This window comes from Cajanus cajan, chromosome 3 (assembly GCF_000230855.2).
Source record: "Cajanus cajan strain Asha chromosome 3, NIPB_CcT2T_4, whole genome shotgun sequence".
In the NCBI taxonomy this organism is placed as follows: domain Eukaryota; kingdom Viridiplantae; phylum Streptophyta; class Magnoliopsida; order Fabales; family Fabaceae; genus Cajanus; species Cajanus cajan.
Genome location: NC_138519.1, coordinates 56,954,886 through 56,967,197, shown reverse-complemented (window position 1 = coordinate 56,967,197; position 12,312 = coordinate 56,954,886). Strand labels below are relative to the sequence as shown.

At 36.4% G+C, this 12,312-nt stretch overlaps 1 non-coding gene across 1 annotated transcript; it reads left to right on the top strand.

Moving 5' to 3' along the window:
- Positions 1-9,137: 9,137 nt before the first annotated feature.
- On the top strand, positions 9,138-9,244 carry LOC145956634 (small nucleolar RNA R71). The gene has a single exon (XR_014432873.1). It is a non-coding gene; the product is annotated as a small nucleolar RNA R71 (small nucleolar RNA).
- Positions 9,245-12,312: the final 3,068 nt, after the last annotated feature.

Here is a 12,312-nt window from a genome sequence, read left to right as displayed (position 1 = left end):
TGTGTCTAGTTTATTTCCAAACAAGTGCGGAATTTAAGCAACATGCAATTATTAAAGCAATTCTAAAAGCATGTTATAAACAAACAATATAAAGGGGTAAAATTTTGATTACACCTTATTTTGTTAAATTTTTCACTAAATAGGCCTGACCCTCTTTTAGCTTCCCTAGTGGAGTCGCCATCAGTTAAAACCCAAAAAGATGGTTATGATTGGACCTCACGACCAATAGATAATTAGGATATTCGTTTGAAAAATCTCATCAACTTTGGATTGCCTGAAGACCAGACTAATTCTATGATTGATGGTTTTGAAAATGGTTAGAAGGAGTCGCCATTGATATTTTACACGAAACATCGAAAAAAGAAAATTGTTTTCAAAATTTCAACTTTGGCCTTCATAGCTGATGTGTGGAAAACCGCAAGTGTACGGTTGTCGTCAAGTAATAAATATCGAATCACAGGGACTACGTGTTTGACCTAGAATTACTAGTATTTTAATTTGAATTTTAAAACAGATGGAATTTTTGTTTTGAGATGATAAGATCAGATTCGATGGTAAAAGAGATAGTAATGCAATTAATGAATAAGATAAAACTTTAAGATAAGATAAGGAGATTTCCGGGAATCTAGGGTTCGCACAAAGAGTTCCAACATTATTGAATTATTATTTTCATTAATTAATTCTATTCCATCTTGAAGGTAGTCTTAACCTAATTTAATCCTTGCACCTTCTCAGGCTACGAGGACGTGTTTAATTAAAATTAATCTCTACTCTCGTGGTAATTACGTTCAATTAAACCCATTAAGATCTTTGTTAATCTATTGCTCCTCGAAAGCTTAAATCAACTCTCGTGATTTAACACTCAAGTCTGTTCCTTTAGGTTCCGATAATTAGGTTCTCCTCTCAGTTCATCCCTAATTATCTATGATTATGAAAATTAAGATTAATTGTTTATCATAATTATAATCAAGTTCTCCTCTCAGTTCATCCTTAATTAATGTTATTATGAAAACAATAATATTAAAGTTCATATATAAAATATAAAAGAACAGATCAAGAATTGGAATAAAATTAAGAAACTGAATAATGCATTAATAAAGAGGTTCTCAGAGGCTAAGCCCTGATCCCAGAAAAAGGGAAACTACTCACAGGAGTTCATAGTAGTTCTCCAAGAAAAAAAGAATAAAAGAAAAGCAAACCTTAGAGTCGATGGCACAGGCGCCCAACCTTCTCCAAGTGTCAAAAACTAAAAAAAACTGTCTCCGAAACAAAAAATATCCAGTTCTAGGCTAACCTCATCTAATTTATAACCTAAAAGGGTAAAAAGGTAAAACTACCAAGATAAAAAATTACAAAGATAAAATAAAAATAAAACATAAAACTTAAAAAGCTGGGACGCGAAGTGAATCACGGCCGTGACTGAGAATCACGACCGTGATCTTCTCTGGAGCACATCTATGAAGGGTCAGTGGCGTTCACGGGTGTGATTGGGAGTCACGGCCGTGATTTTCTCTGGTGAATCACGGGCGTGATTTAGAATCACGGCCGTGATTTTCCCTGTAGCTCAGCATTTCCTCTTTAATTCTTAAATCTTGATCCTGCTCAGAGAAAACACAACACATACCAAGAAAAGCATAAAATAGGAAAATGATATAAAAATTTATTAAAAACATGAAAGATATGCATGATTATGCTATGAATTCTTGTGAATTAAAGTGCTAAAATACGAGTAAAATTCACAACATCAAATAACCCCAAACTTGAACTTTTGTTTGTCCTCAAACAATAATTAGCACTTTGAAAAAAAAAAAATTCATCAAGAATTAACTGAGCATTTAAAATCTTCACTCTTAGTCTCACAAGGTCCAATTAGAATCTTAATCTTTCATTACTAGCGCCAACTCTTAGTTTCTAAGAGTTTCATGATGTCAAATCTTGTAAAGCTCATTAGTCGAACGAAGATAATTTAACAGAAATAATTTTTCAATGCTTGTGACACAAATAGGGGTAATATTTTTATTTTTGTTTTTGTCTCACCTAAAACATTTCCCCAGTAGCCAATCAGTGTAGAGAGGATGATAATTTCAAGAACACGTAGCCTCAAAGGGGGGCTAGCTATTTTACTAAACAATTCCCCAGTAGCTAATTAGTTCCCTTAGTTTTCTAAGGTTAAGAATATTCTCCCTCTAACCTATGACCTCAAAGGGGTGCTAGGTGATTTTTTTTTTTTTTTTTACCCCCCAAAAGCTTTTAAGCACGAATTAAAAAGAATTTATCTTCAAGAGACTATTTTTATAATTCTCGATCATTTCAAGCCTCAATACTAAGAACCAAGTGCTAGCCACAAAACCAGCTAATTTTTCAACCTTTTGTTCTGAGACTTCAAGATTCAATTCATCACATTCAGTGTTTTCAAAGACGAACAATTTCATTAAAAATATTTACTTTTCAAACACAAATTCAAGCTGGGATTAACTGAATATGTATATATGCATGATTTTTTTTTTATTTTTTTTATTTTTTATTTATTTATTTATTTTTTTTTTTATTTATTTATTTTTTTTTTTGCATGAATGAATGAAATGCGTACATCCTCCTAACCCCAAACTTAAAGATTTGCTTGTCCCGAAGCAAAGAGCTAATGAATGCATGATAGATTATTTTGACAAAATTATAAAATGCATGAATATGCAACCAACCCACAACAGAAAGGAATGCTTGTCCCTAAGCATCAGAGTAAAATAAGGAATAAGAAAGATCTCACTGTGGTGGAAAATCATCTGGATACCGTTGAATGTGCCATTGATACATTTGATCAACCATGTAATTATAATGCTGCTGGCGTTCATCCATTTGTTTCAGCCGGTTATCCATTGATTGAATAGCTGCTAGGATAGCAGCATTGTCCACCTCAGGTCCAGTATGTAGAGGGGGTTGTTCAGGAGCTGCTTCCTCATCTGCAGGAGCCGCTTCCTCAGCTGCTGGAGGTAGGTCCTCTAATGGCTCCAGTGGAAACTGCCGTGTAGCCCGGTTCTTCACGGTGTATGTTGGATTTGGTAACTGGTGGTGCACTCCCGACTGGGTTACTACAAAGTAGTATTTATCATCTTCATCTTTCGCAATGCAGTTCATAGAAGAGCAGGTAGCAAAATTAATAGTACGGCTTCCAGGGAGTGGTTCTAACTGGTCCAGCCAAGCGTGATAGCCAAGGTGTTTGGCTATAGTGGTAATGAGGCCGCCATTCACAATCGCACCGTGGCTCAAACGAACCTTTCCTTCAGAATCACCTCGGGCCAAAACAGTAGAGGCAATAAAGCGGTGCATAATACGGATGGCGGGATGGCGGAAAGCAGAGGAATTACATTTTCCAGCGACCCAATTACTTGTACCTGTCAAACTATACCAAAAAGAACCAGGGTTGAAAGAACTTGGGGTTCTCGTGCTCCCTCCAGTGGGAAATCCAAAAATATTATTGAACTGAGCCAGGGTTAATTCGTGTTCTTGGTTAAACATACGGAAAGAAATCAAACCTTCAGAACAATTTGGCCCAGATAATATTTCCGTGTGGAGAGAGCTCAAGAACTCAAGAACTAGTCGAGGATAAACAACATCATTATGCATGGTAGCAAAGGTTGTCCACCCAATGTTAGTTAACATGAAATTGATATCAGCACGTAAACCCAACTTACGAATAAATGGGAAGTCGAGATACCTGGTAGGATGGATAGTGCGGAAGCGTAATACCTCGTTCCGCTCACGCTGTTCATCGTTCCGATAGAACCTCGGAGGAAGGTGCGGAATTTCACTTGCTTCTTCCTCGTAACTGTGGGTATCGGAAGCGGTGGAGGACGAACCAACGGTACGGGTGCGCTTGGGAGCCATGGATGAACGGAAGGAGTGAATGTGGGAGGAAGAGGGAAGAAGAGGAAGAAGAAGTGAGAAGCTAGGGTTTGGGAGAGAAGAAAAGAGAGAATGGGCAGAGTTCGTAAGTTTGAGAGAAGTGAGAATGTAAAAGGAGGGGGAAAAATATATAAGGGAAAAGGGAATTTCAAAAATCACGGGTTGTATCTGTTGAGCGTCAGCAGGGAATCACGGGCGTGATTGGAAATCACGGCCGTGATTCTCTTTGTGAGTTTTCAAAAATTCAAACAGAGGAGATCACGCCCGTGATTTATAATCACGGTCGTGATTCTCTCTGGGGTTTTCCAAAAATTTTCCAGAGAAGATCACGCCCGTGATTTAGAATCACGGTCGTGATTCTCTCTGGAACTCTGAAATTTTATTTTATTATTTTATTATTATTATTATTATTATTATTTTATTTTTTTATTTTTTATTTTTTATTTTTATTTTTATTTTTTTTTCATGATGCTTGAGTAGGTTCCTGAAGAACCATAGAGTATAATTTTTCTAAGTATTCCCCATGGAAATATAACTTCAATCTCTGTGCATTGACCTTGAATATGTCGCCTTTATCGTTTCTGATTTCTACAGCTCCATAGGGATATACTTTTTGAACTGTAAAAGGCCCTGACCATCTTGACTTCAATTTTCCAGGAAACAATCTGAGTCTGGAATTAAATAATAGCACCGAGTCCCCTTGCTTGAATTCTCTTCTATGTATATGCTTGTCATGTCACCTCTTTGTTCTTTCTTTGTAAATCTTAGCATTTTCATATGAGTCTAATCTGATTTCATCAAGCTCATTGAGTTCCAATTTCCTTTTTTCTCCAGCATCCTTTAGGTCATAGTTGAAGTATTTTATTGCCCACAAAGCCTTGTGTTCTAGCTCTACAGGAAGATGGCAAGATTTGCCATAAATCAGCCTAAATGGAGACATGCCAATAGGTGTTTTGTAAGCAGTCCTGTAGGCCCAAAGAGCTTCATCTAATCTTAAAGACCAGTCCTTTCTTGTTGTAGATACAGTCTTCTCAAGAATCTTTTTGATTTCTCTGTTGGATATTTCTACCTATCCACTTGTTTGAGGGTGATAAGGTGTACCAACCTTGTGAGTGACTCCATACTTTTTTAAGAGAGATTCAAACTTTCTTTCAATAAAATGTGAGCCTCCATCACTGATCACAGCTCTTGGGACCCCAAATCTTGGAAATATAATTCTTTTGAAGAGTTTAATGACAGTATTTGAATCACTCGTTTGAGCGGGAATCGCTTCTACCCACTTGGACACATAATCAACTGCAACTAATATGAACTTGTAACCTTTAGAACTTGGGAATGGTCCCATGTAATCTACTCCCCATACATCAAAAATTTCTACTTCTAAAATCCCATTTAATGGCATTTCATGTTTCCTGGATATATTCCCTGATCTTTGGCATTGGTCACAAGAATTTACCATCTTCCAAGTATCCTTAAATAAGTTTGGCCAGTAAAAACCTGATTGTAGAATTTTAGCTGCAATTTTTGACGTACTAGCATGCCCTCCATATGCGGAAGAATGACATGAGTGAATGATGTGAGGAGCTGCTTCTTCTGAGATACACCTTCTGTAGATACCATCTCTACACCTCTTATATAGGTATGGTTCATCCCAAATAAAGCTGTTAAGGTCACTAAAGAATTTCTTCTTTTGTTGATAATTAAAGTCTTCAGGAAGGACTCCACATGCTAAGTAATTCACATAATCTGCATACCAGGGACCGTTTTTCACAACAACTGCTAAAAGCTTTTCGTCTGGGAAGCTGTCATTAATAGGGAGTTCCTCCTTTGTTGCTTGGTCTTGTGGAAGTCGAGAGAGATAATCAGCTACTACATTTTCTACTCCCTTTCTGTCCACAATCTCTAAATCAAATTCTTGTAAAAGGAGAATCCATCTGAGGAGCCTAGGTTTAGCATCCTTTTTATTAAAAAGATACTTTAGGGCAGAGTGATCTGTGTAAACAATAACCTTAGACCCCACAAGATAAGATCTGAACTTTTCAAAAGCATAGACGACTGCTAACAATTCTTTTTCTGTTGTTGCATAATTGGCTTGGGCTTCATCAAGAGTCTTGCTGGCATAGTATATAGCATGAACCTTCTTGTCCTTTCTTTGTCCCAATACAGCTCCTATAGCATAGTCACTTGCATCACACATGATTTCAAAAGGAAGGCTCCAGTCAGGAGTTTGCAGAATAGGAGCTGTAGTGAGAGCTTCTTTCAACCTGTAGAATGCATTCTTACAAGAAACATCAAAGTTAAAAGGTACCTCTTTCACAAGTAGATTAGATAATGGTTTAGAGATTTTTGAAAAATCTTTAATAAACCTTCGGTAGAAACCGGCATGCCCTAAGAAACTTCTAACACCTTTAACATCAATTGGAAGAGGCAATTTATCAATTACTTCTATTTTTGCTCTATCTACCTCAATTCCTCTCCCAGATATTAGGTGTCCTAAGACAATTCCTTCTTGTACCATAAAATGACATTTTTCCCAATTTAAGACTAAATTCACTTCAGAGCAACGCTGCAATACTTTAGTTAGATTTAATAGACAGTCATCAAAGGAAATACCATAAACTGAAAAGTCATCCATGAAAACTTCCATCTCTTTTTCTAATAAATCACTAAAGATTGCAGTCATACATCTTTGAAAGGTAGCAGGTGCATTACATAGGCCAAAAGGCATTCTCCTATAAGCAAAAGTACCATAGGGACATGTAAAAGTAGTTTTCTCTTGGTCTAATGGATGAATAGGGATTTGATGAAAACCGGAGTATCCGTCCAAATAACAAAAGTATGAATGCATTGCTAACCTTTCAAGCATTTGATCAATAAAAGGTAAGGGAAAGTGATCCTTTCTAGTGGCATTATTTAATTTTCTATAATCAACACACATACGCCACCCAGTCACAGTTCTTGTGGGAATTAATTCATTATTATCATTTTTAACTACTGTCATCCCACCTTTCTTAGGAACCACATGAACTGGACTTACCCAAGGACTATCAGATATAGCATAAATTACCTTAGCATCCAATAATTTCAAAATTTCTTTCTTTACCTCTTCTTTCATCTTGGGATTTAGTCTTCTTTGAGCTTCAACAGAAGGTTTGGATCCTTCCTCCAAGAAGATGCGATGCATACAAAATGAAGAACTAATTCCCTTTATATCAGCCATAGTATATCCAATAACTTTTCTAAATTTTCTCAACTCATTGAGAAGTTTTTCAGTTTCTTTTTCATTTAAAGCTGAATTTACTATGACTGGATAAGTGGAATTAGCCCCCAAAAACTCATACCTTAAAGATGAAGGAAGTGGTTTAAGTTCTAACTTTGGAGAGTTTTCTTCTTGCCAATCTGTTGAAGACTCAAGAAGACTTTCTACTAGAGGATCTTTTTCTTTACACGGGGGACTTGAATCGATCAAGCAAGCATAATTAGGTTGAATCCCCTCAAGATCTATGTGCTTTCCTCCAACTAGAAAATTCTCCAAGGGATCCCTCAAAATAGATCTCATGACTTCTTCCTCCATGTCTTTAGGCAATATATCAACCCTGCAGCAAATATTTTCAAGAGAAGGTTGTCTAACAGATTTAGCAATATTAAATTCCATTGTTTCATCATTAATGGATAAGGACAATTTTCCATGTTTGACATCTACTATCACGCCTGCTGTAGCCAAAAATGGTCTACCTAGTATGATTGGTATTTGTTTGTCCTCTTCCATTTCTAAAACAACAAAATCTCCCGGAATTAAAAATTTACCTATCTTAACTGGAACATCTTCTAAAATTCCTATGGGATATTTTATAGATCTATCTGCTAACTGGATTGACATTGCTGTAGGCTTTAATTCTCCCATATCTAATTTCTTGCAAATTGATAAAGGCATTAAACTGATACTTGCCCCAAGGTCACATAAGGCTTTTTCAAACCTTAGATTTCCAATGAGACAAGGTATAGAGAAACTACCAGGATCCTTAAGTTTTTTGGGCAAATTATGATGGATCAATGTAACAGTCTCTCTATCATCCAATTTCCTTCGGTTAGCTAAAAGATCCTTAAGAAATTTAGCATATGTAGGCATCTGTTGTAGAGCTTCTACAAATGGAATGTTTACATACACTTGTTTGATCATATTTAAAAATTTTTCAAATTGTCTATCAAGTTTAGTCCTTGCTAACCTTTGAGGAAAAGGAATTGGAGGGTGATAAACAGTTTGAGGCTTTGATGAAGATACTTTTTCTTTTTCTAATCTCTCTTTTTCAGGTTTTTCAACCATAGGAGAAGCGTCTTCATCAATCTCAATATTATCATTTTGATTAGACACAGGTCTGTCTAATTTCTTCCCACTCCTTAAAGTAACAGCATTAACATTTTCAGCTGGGTTTGCAACTGTTTTACCTGGGAACTTACCTGGAGAATTGTTTGAACTAGGCATCAACTGTGCAATTTGATTTTCCAGCATCTTGTTGTGGAGAGTAATATTCTCAACCTTGACAGCAAGGTTTTGAATAGAATTTGCCATTGAATCATTGGTCTGTTTTTGATTAGTGACAAAATTCTCCATAAGGTTTTCTAATCTTGAAACACTTTGTTGAATTGAGGGTGTCTGTACTGGATTTCCTTCCCCATTAATGAAGTGATTGGACGGACGGAAATTAGGTTGCTGATTGCTAGTTCCTTGAACTGGGTTATTCTTCCAAGAAAAGTTAGGATGATTCTTCCAACCAGGGTTGTATGTGTTGGAATATGGATTACTCTTCTCTCTTCGAGGAGTGTCATAGAAATTATGAGAAGCTGCCACCTGTTCAGTAGTATCTTCTTTTTCTCCAGTAAAAATTGAGGTACAATCTACTGCAGTGTGCCCTTGTTCCCTACAAAGGTCACATACTTGATTTGTAGCCACTGAATTAACCTTAGCTTTTTCCATCTTGTCTAATCTTTGATTAAGAGTATCAAATTTTGCTAAGAGTAACTCAATATTGTTCACTTCATATCGCCCCGGAGTTCCTTTCCTTGCTGTGACTTCTCTTTCACTGTATTGGCTGTGATTTGAGGCTACATTTTCCAAAATAATCATGCAGTCATTAATAGGTTTCCCCATGAAAGATCCTCCAGCTGCTGAGTCTAATATCATGGTGCTTTGTTGGTCCAATCCTTCAAAGAAAAATTGGATGGTAAGCCAACGGTTGAAGCCATGTTGTGGGCATGCTTGAAGATATCCTTTGAACCGCTCCCATGCTTCATAAATAGTCTCTCCAGTGCCTTGTTGGAAATTAGTGATTTTCTTCCTCAATTCTTTAGTTTTAGAAGGAGGAAAGAATTTCTCTAGAAAAGCTCTTTCACATAATTCCCAAGTTGCTATCTTTTCTCTAGGCACTGTTCTTAGCCACACCTTTGCCTTATCTCTCAAGGTGAGTGAGAATAAGCGGAGTCGCATTCCATCAGAAACTTCATCATCAAATTGCTGGGTCTCATAGATTTCCAAGAACCCCTCTAAGTGGTCATTAGGATCTTCTGATGGTAGTCCTCCAAAGGTGTTCTGTTTGAGCATATTCACCAGAGAAGCTGGTACAGTAGCTCCAGTTTGCATCTCCCCTCCAGGTATCCCACGAGCTACGGGTGCAGAGTAATCCCGAAGCGGTAAATTATCTCGTTGTGCAGCCATGTCAAATTCTCTAGAAAGGTTTCTTTTCCTTCTCAGGAGAGTTCTTTCAATCTCAGGATCAAGTGGTGTTGGTTTCCCAAGACGTAGAGATCTCTTTTGCATTAACCCTAAGGCACTGCAAAAAAAAAAAAGAAAGTGACCCGTGAAATCTGAATTGGAGAAGTAAACACTAAAAAAAAATTATTTATTTATTTAATTTTTTTTTTTTTTTAAAAATTCGAATTAAAATAATTGTAATTTAAATCAAGAGACGTAGTCCCCGGCAACGGCACCAAAAACTTGATGTGTGGAAAACCGCAAGTGTACGGTTGTCGTCAAGTAATAAATATCGAATCACAGGGACTACGTGTTTGACCTAGAATTACTAGTATTTTAATTTGAATTTTAAAACAGATGAAATTTTTGTTTTGAGATGATAAGATCAGATTCGATGGTAAAAGAGATAGTAATGCAATTAATGAATAAGATAAAACTTTAAGATAAGATAAGGAGATTTCCGGGAATCTAGGGTTCGCACAAAGAGTTCCAACATTATTGAATTATTATTTTCATTAATTAATTCTATTCCATCTTGAAGGTAGTCTTAACCTAATTTAATCCTTGCACCTTCTCAGGCTACGAGGACGTGTTTAATTAAAATTAATCTCTACTCTCGTGGTAATTACGTTCAATTAAACCCATTAAGATCTTTGTTAATCTATTGCTCCTCGAAAGCTTAAATCAACTCTCGTGATTTAACACTCAAGTCTGTTCCTTTAGGTTCCGATAATTAGGTTCTCCTCTCAGTTCATCCCTAATTATCTATGATTATGAAAATTAAGATTAATTGTTTATCATAATTATAATCAAGTTCTCCTCTCAGTTCATCCTTAATTAATGTTATTATGAAAACAATAATATTAAAGTTCATATATAAAATATAAAAGAACAGATCAAGAATTGGAATAAAATTAAGAAACTGAATAATGCATTAATAAAGAGGTTCTCAGAGGCTAAGCCCTGATCCCAGAAAAAGGGAAACTACTCACAGGAGTTCATAGTAGTTCTCCAAGAAAAAAAGAATAAAAGAAAAGCAAACCTTAGAGTCGATGGCACAGGCGCCCAACCTTCTCCAAGTGTCAAAAACTAAAAAAAACTGTCTCCGAAACAAAAAATATCCAGTTCTAGGCTAACCTCATCTAATTTATAACCTAAAAGGGTAAAAAGGTAAAACTACCAAGATAAAAAATTACAAAGATAAAATAAAAATAAAACATAAAACTTAAAAAGCTGGGACGCGAAGTGAATCACGGCCGTGACTGAGAATCACGACCGTGATCTTCTCTGGAGCACATCTATGAAGGGTCAGTGGCGTTCACGGGTGTGATTGGGAGTCACGGCCGTGATTTTCTCTGGTGAATCACGGGCGTGATTTAGAATCACGGCTGTGATTTTCCCTGTAGTTCAGCATTTCCTCTTTAATTCTTAAATCTTGATCCTGCTCAGAGAAAACACAACACATACCAAGAAAAGCATAAAATAGGAAAATGATATAAAAATTTATTAAAAACATGAAAGATATGCATGATTATGCTATGAATTCTTGTGAATTAAAGTGCTAAAATACGAGTAAAATTCACAACATCAATAGCCAGAGTTGAGTTCGGGAGTTGGTTACACGTGGGGAAGGTGTTAGGTACCCCACAGTCCCGATTTTGGTTCCCTATGATAATTCTAGCATTATAACGACATAATTAAGCTTTTACCCCTTTTAAACATTAAACATACATGGTTATTTATTTCTACATTATTGCTACTCTATTACGAATTGTCTTATTATCTACATGATGATTATCCTAAGCATATAATTAAAGCAATTAATAGGGAAGAGAGAATAAAACCTTTAAAGAAAGCTTTAATATTATCTTCTTGTAAAAAATTTGGGGGTGCTTTTTGACAGCCTCCTTGCTATACAAGAACCTCTCGACCTCTCAAGGAAAAATTTTAAACTAGAAACTCTGAAATCTCTACCAAAAGGATCAAAGATCTTTTAATCAGACACTATACGGAGTTTATTTCACTGAAAGTGATCTGAAGAGAGTCAAAGAGGGAAAGAGAGCTATGTAGCCTATGGTGTGTGGAATATGGAGCTCATCGCACCTATTTATATGTTCCATTGCTCGTGCATGTTGGAATGGTCGTTCCTAGTTAAGACTGTTGCAAAGTAGGAATGGTCGTTCTAGAATTTGGAACGATCGTTCTTGACCTAAGATAAGCTTTTTGATCTCTTTTGATCTAGAGAGGCTTCCTAGATGTCCTAAGTTCTATCTTGGCTCACTTCTTGATGGAAAAAACTAGGAGAAGTGGAAGGTGTTCTTCTCCTCGGATTCACCAAAGCTTGGACCTCTTCAATGGAGCTTGAAACCGAATGGAATGAACACTTGAATGGAGGATTCTCGGATAGGTAAAGCCTAAACTAAGGATGGAAGTATCCTAGCATAAGGCTCAAAGGATTGCTCACTTCAAAAGGTAGGAACTAAGGTAAGGTTCCTAGGGTTTTGAAGGAAAATATTTCGGTGACTCTTTAGGGAAACTTGGGCTAAAGAATGCTCTCAAAATTCATATATCAAAAGTGAGTACAATAGGTGAGGAGGGAGCTTTTATAAATCCAGAAATTAGGTCACACTTGGCGCCACATGTGAAGCCTCCATATTGGCGCC